This window comes from Triticum urartu, chromosome 4 (assembly GCF_003073215.2).
Source record: "Triticum urartu cultivar G1812 chromosome 4, Tu2.1, whole genome shotgun sequence".
Taxonomy (NCBI): domain Eukaryota; kingdom Viridiplantae; phylum Streptophyta; class Magnoliopsida; order Poales; family Poaceae; genus Triticum; species Triticum urartu.
Window position 1 is genome coordinate 388,117,286 of NC_053025.1, and position 11,314 is coordinate 388,128,599.

General features: G+C 41.2%; 1 long non-coding RNA gene across 5 annotated transcripts; it reads right to left on the minus strand.

The window, feature by feature from the left end:
- Positions 1-6,915: 6,915 nt before the first annotated feature.
- LOC125551733 lies at positions 6,916-10,668 on the minus strand. Of its 5 annotated transcripts, none has more exons than XR_007303080.1 (5): positions 10,392-10,668; positions 8,588-8,744; positions 8,402-8,497; positions 8,057-8,287; positions 6,916-7,372 (listed from the first exon to the last, which is right to left on the minus strand). It is a non-coding gene; the product is annotated as an uncharacterized LOC125551733 (long non-coding RNA). The 5 variants fall into 5 exon arrangements; XR_007303079.1 differs by having other exon boundaries at positions 8,588-8,738; positions 10,348-10,668; XR_007303078.1 differs by having other exon boundaries at positions 10,348-10,668.
- Between the last annotated feature and the right edge of the window lie 646 nt (positions 10,669-11,314).

The following is an 11,314-nucleotide window of genomic DNA, read 5'->3' on the forward strand; positions in this document are numbered from 1 at the left end:
GAAACATTATACTCTCAGGCAACAAATCATTGAAGTTCAAAACAGTGTCTCATCTTCCAAATGGTTAGTCCCTAAAACTTCTAATCTAGCAGAACCAGCCAATCTAGCAGAACCGATATCAAATCTGTCAAGATAGAGAACATGCATTAATTTTGTAGTACAGAGAACAGTATCAAAAAGAAAATCTAGCATCATTAGATGAATAATTAGGGGGAATGGGGAGGTATGAACAAGGGACAACAAGAAGAACAGTAAAGATGAATTACCGATCTATATTTCTCCTATGGCTGCCAGAGAAGGTTCTGCGTAAGTGAGGGGAGTGAGGAAGGAGCAGCAGGACGATGGATATTATATGGACCCCCGTGGACGGGAGGAAGAGGTGAATCGACATTGGTAACTGACCTTCAATTATCAGCCAACGGAGAGTGCGCGCATCGATTGACATTTAATAGACCCTGATTTACTTCCTCAATCAATTGACGGCGATTCAACTCCAAACAACAACCGAAGGTTCGCTGTTCCGCCACTGCTCCATTGAATTCCCAGTGACGCGACCTGACGGACGGTTAGATGCACCTGTCACCGCCCAGCGCCCGGCGGAGTCGCTCGGCAAGCCGACCCCCCGATGCGAGCCACCGGCGCCAAGCGTCGGCCGCCACGCGAAAGTTGCCCATGGTGGCCGCAATGCGAAGCGGTTGCTGAAAGAATCGACAAATTTTATTTTTATAAGGTAAACCACGTAGGAAGGATACTAAAAGCCCATTGGGCCGAATTTCACCAGGGACGCCGAAAAAAACGGCCAGAGCAGCGGCCCAGGACGGTTCGTGCTTGATAACAGTGAACTAAGCCTGATTAGTGCGATTCACAACAAATCTGACGATTGAGAATGCCCCAAGTTGATGATCCGACGGCTGAAAACGCTAATGGTCCGAGAGGGCAGGAAAAGTGCTCAGTTGTAATGTATTTAAATGTCCCATCATGCTTTGGTTGATAACTCGTCTTGGTCTCGGCCCAAGATCTCCAAGACCACATATACAACTTATATATTCAGTTTTTTTAGATAAACAGCGTAGCTTTATTAGATACCAAAGGTTCAGGGATACATAAATGATCTGGAGGCGCGAGAAGCCACATATGACGCCCAACATCTAGGGTTGAGCCCATTTTAGCTAATCTATACGACTCCATTACTGCTACGCTGCTCATGGCTAAAGGTCACTACCAGAAAACAGACTTTTCCCCACGGCTAAGAACCCACAGGAAAAAGCCAAATCCCGTCAGGAAAATATTTCCTGACTGTACCCGACAGGAAAATTTCGCCAGGAATAAAACGACAGGGAAATCTTTTAATGCCTGACGGCCAGCCGACAGGAATTATTTTCCTGACGGTTATTCCTGTCGGCTACCCTCAGGAAAATCTTGATGCCGTCAGGTTTATAGGTAGACTTATTGTGACGGCCAGCCTACAGGGAAAATGGCACGCAGGAAAATGAATTATGTTGAGCATGTATTTTTCTTTCTTTAGGATCAATGTTGAGCATGTATCTGACAAATCCATATCCTTCTATAATTACAAATTTATTAGCACATATCAATGGTCCACGTATGATCCCATTAAGTGAAAATCCACATCATATCTTCGTACAAGCATCCAAAACCAGTATATACATAGCACGTATCCATGCATGATTGAACATCTGGTAGATGACATCTGAAAATTTTAATTGCTGTTGTTTTATTTGCTCGACAGCAGTAACATGTCAGTTGTACGCATACATGCCACCGCCACCCAAAACAATAAGACTCATGTTTCTAAGTCCACTGGTTCATGATCTGGAGCATCATCTACACCTTCATAAGTTTCTAAGTCACCTTAGGCTACCACCATGTTCTCAACATCATTGTTGCCTTCGCTGTTGCCATTGCCGACGTGGTCGCCCATAGCACCATCCTCCAAGCTAACAGAGGATAACTCGGTGTTCCCTGCAAAGTCATGTACACAAGTAACGGGAATAATATTGGAAAGAGAAGGAGATGATGACCAACATCTTTCACCATATGAGTTGTTATCCGCTTAACTCTTTCAAGTTTCATCTTTTAGCATATCTATACAATATATCCTACAGCCCCATGAAACATATATTTTATATTTTAAAGTGGCTCCAAAAGATAATCTGGTCCACTTGATGATAATTTAGCTAATCAAGGACTAAAAAAGGATGTTCATTTAGTTTTTCTTTGTAAATCTTAGATATGGCATATGGCAGCAATGCAATCATTAGATGTTATACTACATCTTGGTGCTTTATAAAATAATGGATAGGATTAAACAATACTCACTGGTAGCTTCATGTTCGACCTTGTGCCCACTAGGACGACATTCTTAACGAGGTCCTGCCCTTTTTGCCCTGATGAAAAATGTGCAATCTCAAGATTCCAATCAAGAATAGATGATTTTGTTCAGAACAAGACTAAAGATTTCTGGAAAAGCAGAGTATACTTGTAGCCAGCGGAATAACAGTTTATCTAAAAAGATGACCAAGAAGGCAAGAACTTAAGAGATTGCATAATCCCCTAATTTTAGATATATAGTAAATTCAGCTTCATCTAAACTAACATGATGGGTGAAGATTGTAATTCAAGGAAGTAAAATAAATTAATGGGGTTAGGTAGACGTTGGGCAAACAATGGCTCCAGATTCAATGCACAAGAGCCAAAGACTGGACAAGAAGACCTGAGCTAAATCATGCCCTCAAAGAAGATCCAGCATGCCATACACCCTTGAGTAACTGAGGAATATGACTGCCAGTCTAGATACATGATGGAAGTAACACACAAATCAGATAGATATGCATGTGCATTAATCACCTCATGTTGCTGACCTGCGAGAACTTCATAAAGAAGAGGTATGTACTCCTCATAGTCTTCAGCATCCATGGGCTTGCACCTGAACCAAAACACACACACACGCGCGCGTAAAACAGAGCACGGACACGCACTGACTCACTCTTCGAACAGGGCATATGCGAACAGGTGCCGAGCTCAAGGGATGACATGTTCCAAACAACAAGGTACCTGCGACCAAATATGTGTTCAGGAGAAGATTAGAGGAATGGATTAGTGGCGCTGTGCATATGAGGAGAGACTGAGTTAGCATCAGGGATAGATGGTGTATAGTTTCAAAACAATTTACACTACCTCATCATAAATAAGTAATTTGCCAAATAAATAAGGACAGCAACAAATAATAAGGTAACAACTTGAGAGATAATTGCCACATAAAGGCAAGTATGTATATTTCCAAAGTGTGAGAGGTACCTGAGACAGGTTTTGCCTTGCCCTTCCTTCCACTACAAAGACTTCTAAAGATGAGAAACAAAACCTAAAAGAGAGTGGCACAACTATGCAAATAATTACTTACATTGCTAACTAAAATATGACTAACTTGCTTCTAAAATTGAACGTTTACTGCCAAAATTATTTGTGAAGGGAGGCGATATATAGAAGTTGTACCAGTGTGGCTGCAGCTTCAACAAAGGATCCTTGATATGGCAGATTCAAGCTACAAGAAATCAAGCATGAAAAAAGAGTAAATATTTGACATCTGATTTCAAGACATTATACTACAATTAGCTCATAAAGTTTTTCAAATGTACATAAATACATAAATACCACTGAGAAAGCAGCTATAGGCCTCATCTTTATATGCGGTACATATTCTAAAAGTACATATCTAGCAATGATACAAGAAGCTTTTCAGTTTCTCAATTATATTAGCTAACATCAGTGCTAATAACACAACCAATTGTAGGTCCTAAAATTTTGAGATATGTGAGAGAACAAAACTCTTTCTAGCAAATTGAAAATTGAACAAATCAACATACTGAAAACAGATGCAAAGGGACCCTTATTTTCCCACTCACAAGCCTACTCTTTTCACCAATGAGCCAGCAAAAGAAGGAAATCAAGATCCGGATGCCCTCAGATCTAGATTCTACATAAATTGTATGAACAACTAAAGATCCTGACTTCGTTATTTGGATGACCATGGTTGGACTTACCACAGAAAAATGGATCAACTGGCTTGGACAAAACGGAGAGGAGGAGGCCGCTGCTGTCACGTCAGACGAGGAGGAGCAGGCAGTTTACTGGATGTGCAACAACAGACTTACCCAGATCTGGAGCAGGGAGCACGGGGTACAATCATCGCGTCCAGGGAAGCCGTGTTGGGCGGAGTGGTCCGACGAAGGTGGGATGCAGCAAGGGTCGGAGCTGCAGGCAAGCGACGGTGGAAGTCACAGACATTAAAGGTGGGCGTCGGTGGCGGATGCAGGTTGACCCGGGCGGCGGTGGTGGAGGTGAGAGACGACCAGTAGTGGAGGTCGGGAGAGTGGAGGGCGAGCGGCGCCGGAACGATTTAGGGCGGCGGCGCCGGCCAGGAAGTTTGAGGAGGGCGGCGGCCATGGAGCAGATGTGAGATGGAGAGATGGGACGAAGTGGGGAATTGGTGGTCTAGGGATTCTATTCATCTGGATGGGCCTTTTTTCCTGTAGGCCCATACACACAGGAAAATCGGCGGAAGTTTCATTTGAGGCGCCAAAGCGAAAAAAACGCGGGAGGTAAGAATTTCCGGCACCAGAGCCCGTTTCGCGGTGGTGAAATGGCGGGCTGGGCCTCAGATATTTTTCCTGTGGGCTGGACTCTCAGGAAAATAGTCAATTTTCCTGGGAGCCAAATTTAGCCCGTCAGGAAAATTTATATTCCTGTGGTGGGCTTCGGGCCTCACAGGAAAATTCGTCACCTACAGGAAAAGTACAGTTTCTGGTAGTGGGTGCAAGCCAGAAAAAAGGATCTCGGAGATCTAATTTCCGTGAAAATCATACAGTGAACTCCAAAATTATTTGCCGACTCGATCTCCTTAACTCCCAGACGGTCAGAAGAAACTTGAAGCTTTTCTAATAGATCAACTGTGGCGGCTTTGATCGTTGAAATCAAGCTTTTACTCCAAGGAGACAGAGAGCTTAAAATTGTTGCTATATCTCGTGATCGAAACGTTGTTTGCCATAGACTTGCCCAGTTGGGACGTTCTTCTCCATGTGCAACTGTCTGGTTGCGCTCAGGTTTTAGTCTTGATGAGATTGTAAGCCTATGTGGCCAAACCATTCACTAATATAATTTCTTTTACCCGAAGAAAAAACTTGAAGCTTTTATAATTGGAGATCTTGGACCAGTGCTAGCGCTTCTCCGCAGGCCTAGGCTTCCAACGTTTCGGCCCTTCTACTCATAAAAAGAAAACGGTTCAGGCCTTCAAACACCACTGCTGATGCGCTGCAAGTACATGCCTGACTGCTCTTGTTTGACATAAAATCATAGCACCTTATTTCCCGAATATATGAAAATATACCTGTTGATGAAGAGATGCGTTGATAGGGGACTTTGGAATTTATTCTCGTGAATGGCCCGGCGTCGTGCATACCAGATGGACCACAACGTAACAAGGATCTCAACAAACTTGACGTCGCTTAATGTGTTGCACAAATCAAAAAGCCAGAACTTGGTGTCCGGTGTTTTATTTAGGACAGTAAAACTGAACCAATTTCGAGCCTTCTCAGGTTTCTAGGAATGATTTTGAAAATCTTGGCCGTCAGATCTGATCTATGTCCCGACCTTTATTGAACGTTCTTTTTACTGGGCCGAATGTCCTAAAGGCAGCTGCTCCACAGAAAAAGTCTGAGTCCTCTCATTCACCGGGCCTTTTCTACATGCCCGATTAGCTAAACGACTTCGATCCACGACCACAAGCGAGGATTTGTCGCTACGAGAGAGCGAGAGGGACGAGCCGACGCCGTCATCCTCCAAGAGTAAGGATGGCAATGGGTAGGGTATGGGGCGGGTAGAGCAATATGAAAGTGTGACGAAGACATCAATACCATTGTTACACCCACAGCCCCTACTGCTATACATATTGGACCAATTACTAGAGCTCGCGCACGCCAATTAAATTACCAGGCACTTTCATTTCTTGGTAATGATTCTAATGTTCATGAGAATATGATCCTGCCTAAATTGGATACATTTGTCTTGCTTACAAATGAAGGGCCTAGCCTGGACAAGAAGGATGAACATTGGAGCAAGATCAAGGATGGGGATGATGGCATGCGCAGGGGAACAAGAACGGGGTTACAAGTGATGATTTTAGGACTTTGAAGCCACCATAATGAGTGTATGAAGCCTTGGACGAAATATATGACACTTCATAAATTTTATCTAGAGGCTATGATAGGTGTTGCGTCACCTTATTATTGGGCCAGACCCATGTAATTTCAGTATACTTGAGTATAGGCTGTTTTTAGAGTTCGTATGTGTGGGGAAACAAGAGATAGAGTTGGTTTCGGACCCCTCCAAGGCTCACGAAATTCCCTCCTCTTCCTCCATATATACATCCCTTAGGGTCACTATGACGAGACACAGAATGTCATCGAATAGCTAATAACGTCACAAATTACCCCTAAGTGACGTTTTATGGGCGTCACAAGGATCGTCACGGAATCCCCGTCACAGATTACTCCTAGTGACGGCGCGCGCAAAATAACGTCACTGGATATAGGACCGTCAGTGACGTTCTCTAGAACATCATCAAGTTGTTACTTTTGTGACAATCGATTAATGTCACACGCTACGAGAAAAAATTCCATATTGCACCATATTCAGTGATGTAGGAACGTCACAAATTCATGCCACGTCAACACCCAAGCAGACTATCCCACAGCTAGCATCATTAGTTTCATTATTGGTGAAGATGACACCACATATATTTGATTTATTTTGAATTTAAATTATGACAAATGATTAAATCCACCATAATCCAAATGCATATGACAATAATTATTTAATTCATATGAGATTATATAAATATAAGTTAAGATCCAAATCACATCATAAATTTATGATGTTATATATTTAATCGTCTCAGCCAATTCGTCCTCTTGTGTTTCATAGTAAAAATTAACACTGACTCACGAGTTTGACAGAAGAATAGACAAGTTGAAAAGCAATATTTAGATAAGTAAAGACCACATGTGTTATCCTGATGATTGCAATGTATGATTCAACAACTATCTTTCCATCGCAAAAGGATGGCCTTCATGCACCATTAAGTTTGGATTAGGACTGCTAAGTTGCTTGCTGAGTTGCTTGAGCCCTTAAGAGAAAACCAATCAGGATATCCGTCTCTTGTTGCTTCTTTTGCCAGGCTTCATTCTTCTCTTGCTCGATCTTCTTCACATCTTCCAATTATTCGTGTTGCTTCCTCTACACCTCTTCAAATTCTCTCGCCTGTGCTTCAAGTCTCACCACTAACTCCTCTCAGTGCCTATAAATTGACAAAACATAACAACGTTGCATCTTGATGAGATGAAAACAGACAAGATAAAAAGGTGAGAGTACTACTAAGAAGCTTACAATCTATCAAAATGTGAATGTAAAATAGAGAGGTGCATTATTAAATGTGAAGGCAAACATATGGATGGGCAAATGAAACAGTAAACTGAAGAATAACTTATAATGGTAAAAACATGCATAACTAAGAGATAAATTTCATTTATCATTCTGAAAAGGAGCAAGCATCACCGATAAGATATCAAGTTAGTAACCTAGGCAAGAAGCAACTATGCTTGGACAACAACTTTTAGATCAAACTCAACCAACCTATATCAATCTACTAAAAAGCAAGCATATAAACCAATCAACAAATCATACTAGATTTCAGGATTAGAAACCATGCATTACAATCTTATTCTCATGCCTTTGTGTTGTAGCAGCAAAAACCATGTATTTCTCATTACAATTTTTTTTGTTACTTTGGATTTATTGGATTTGGATCAAACCATATATAAACAGCGAAGCACTCCTCAGTTTGTTACAAGAACTGAAGACAAATGTCTTATTCACAAGTATTTGTGTATGCATTTTCTTACTATCATGAGGGCACTATGCACAGGCAGAAAAGCATGAAAAAAATAAACAACAAGAACACAACAAGAAACAAGACAAGTACCTGTCATTTGCATCTCTCGCCTCTTTATCCTTTTGCTCAATTCTTTCTTCTAGAACTCAGATCCTTGCTGATGAATTAGAGTTCCCAAATCTCCCGGATCTTGATGCATAACTCATGCTGGAAAGGAAGGTGCTATGGGCGTTTTCTTCCTTTAGAACTTCAGCCACAATCATTGAATCAAACACTGGTTGTCACTTCTGATTGTGTTTCCCTTTTCTTTTCCATTGCATTCTATTGTATAAAGGAAAACATTGATGCTCAAGTAAGGCAAAGTTCATATGATGGATACACTCGATCAATATGAGAATCATTTCAAGTCAAAAACAATAAAGGAAGAAATCTTACATAAGCTAGATGTGTCGGCTCGCTCATGCTGTTAGTATGGGTCTCTTTGAAAAACTCAATGGGACTTGGCTCCTGATTATTGTACTTGCCGTTTTCCTATATATGAAAATCTAACATTACCACTCCATATATACTGACAAGATCCGATAGACATAGGACTAGAAGTAAGGTATTTGGAATGCTTACAATTTTGCTGAAAGTGGAAACATAAGACCTAATTAAAGCCAGTGAATGCACACTGATGTACACATTATTCAAGATGTAAGTCCACACGATATATTACCATTGCTTTGGACATAGCAAGAGTGGCTTCCTCTTCATCTCTCAAAGCCCCTTCCTAGAGCTTACATGAATATAATAAAGTAGATAAGTTAGGATGCAAGCACGGGATGCACTAATATCGTGTATAACTAATTGTTAAAGTGAAACTAATGGAAAACATTTACTCTTACTTGCACTATGAGTAAGCATATGGATGGAGGAGTACTTGTAACGTAACTGACTGATTTAGCTATTACAAGTTGGCTTCGCATTGGTGGTAGACAAAAAGAAACTAGATTGTGTAAAACAGTCATAACTCGTAAGCAGGCAGCAGTGCCAACAAGAAGTTCATGTCAGAATGTATAAATACAAAATGAAGATCTCACGCATTGGGATCTAACAAGTAAACAAATCAACATGCATGGTGCAGCTGGGTCACAGTCAGGGAGAAGCAGCCAGCAAGCCAATAAAAACAAGACTAGAATGTTCAGAATAAAAAAAACAGCAAAAATATATGATTACCGGAGCTACTGGCATGGGGTTTAGAAACCAGAAAGTTTACTACTATTTCAGATTAAGGCTCGATGGATGGTGTTGTATGTTTGCAAAATAGGAGCAGGTTGATTTTACCCAACTTAGTATGTCAGCTTAGTATGGCATAGTTTAGAAACCAGAAAGTTTTACTACTATTTCAGAATTAAGGCTCGATGGATGGTGTTGTATGTTTGCAAAGTAAGGAGCAGGTTGATTTTACCCAGCTTAGTATGTCAGAATATAGTAAAAACAACTAAAGTTTACCATGTATCTGCTTTTATCAAGTTCTGGGCGTACTGAAAATGCTTGTGGGCTTCAGACGCTTAACATCATGGGTAGCTAAATTAGGAGAGGCATGTCAAACATTAAGTTTAGTTCTCTTTTGACTAGTACTGTAGACAAAAGTACACTGATACAGAGCTATACATCTCCTTAAGGAGTCAAAATCAAGTGCAGTCTCAGTCTTTATTCAGTTTTGACAGCACTAGTTAAGGACTATTTATGGGACAACAGAACCACAAACATAGAATTCAGTTTCACGTTTTAACATAGATAAAGTGGTTGCATCAAGAAGCTAGTTTATCCTGACATATAGATACAGGGATACAAGGATGCACTGCTTCCTGCTTGTAATTAGTTCTCCTTTTATATGCTGCATACTTTAGTTCATGTGTTTATGTTCATCTGATTATGACACCATACAGCAATCAAGAGCATCTAGTTTTATTCATTACAGCAGGGTACAACCATCAGATGGTTAACATATAATTTTCTTCTGAATGCAAGAGTAGCCATACAAGCACATGGAAGCAAAAGAAATCTCCCAGCTAAGGCCACACATCTCATACCTAACTGAACTTTTCCATAACGGCTAACATTGCTACAGTAGCATATATTCAGGTTCATCCCTTTTGACAATAGCAGGCTATAACAAATGCAAAACCATGGTCACTATTGCGGTTTTGCACACAGACCTATTAATAGGATATCAAGTAAAGTTATCTAGCAGGAGGTTCAGGCTTTTTAACATCGCAGGCTGTAGCAAATCCTAATTGCAGAGAAGGGCGAGGTGATTAGTACTAGTATGCATGAACCCTAATCATTGAACGCCAAGGGGTGGCTGGATGAGGAGGGCGGCATGAGGAAATCACCGAAAAGTCGTCGGTCGCTGGGGAAAAGAGAGCCGGGTGCTCACTGGGCGGGTTGATGCGGTGGGTCCAACCTCGGCGGCGGGGTAGCCTCCTTCAATCTGGCGTCACGGGTCGCTGCAGTTGGGGGAGAAGAGGGCCGGGTGCTCGCGGGGCTGGATGTTTGGGTGGATCCGAGCTCGGCCTGTAGGGTGACCTCCCCCGATCTGCCGCCGCCAGTCGTTCCAATCGGGGCTGTAATCTTGGGGAGAAGAGAGCCGGTTGAATCGGGGCAGAAGAAAGATGCGGGGTAGGCAGTGGCTCTTCGCGGGTGAAAAAGGAGGAATTTGGCTGGGTCCTTGACGAGTGGGGACACAGTGTACATGAGGAATGATTTATTTTCAGTATTTATCTTCCACTCTAATACCATGTAATTCATTTACTTCGAAATAAATATCAAATTATTATTAGAAAAAAGGAAATCTTATATAAACATTATGATTCAGTATTTTCCATGTAGTTTTTTTAGATAATTGTAAATAAATATGCCGAAACTTGTACACAATGGTCTTAAATATGTTTTTCTCGCCCACAAGGATTCCTGCGGCATTGATCCCGACCACAACGGAACTGGTGGTTTGATTTTGATCGGAATCCAACGACAAAGAAATCATTTGTATCTGTTGTAGAACTGGATGGTTCATCATATAGATAAATCATTTAAAAAATTAGATAGAACGAAACAACGTCACCTCACGCGTGCCCCATTCAAGTTGTTTGCCCAACAACTATCTATTTACATATAAGAATAAAAATAAGATTTTCCATCTACTCTCATCTTTCCATTTTAATTTTTTACATAGAGCGAAACGACATTACCTTATGAGCGCCCAATTGAAGTTTTCAACACATCCACTACCTATTTATTCCAGATATAAGAACAAAATAGCTATGTTAAAAATATATGTTTTTTCCATTGCCCGTTCACTCT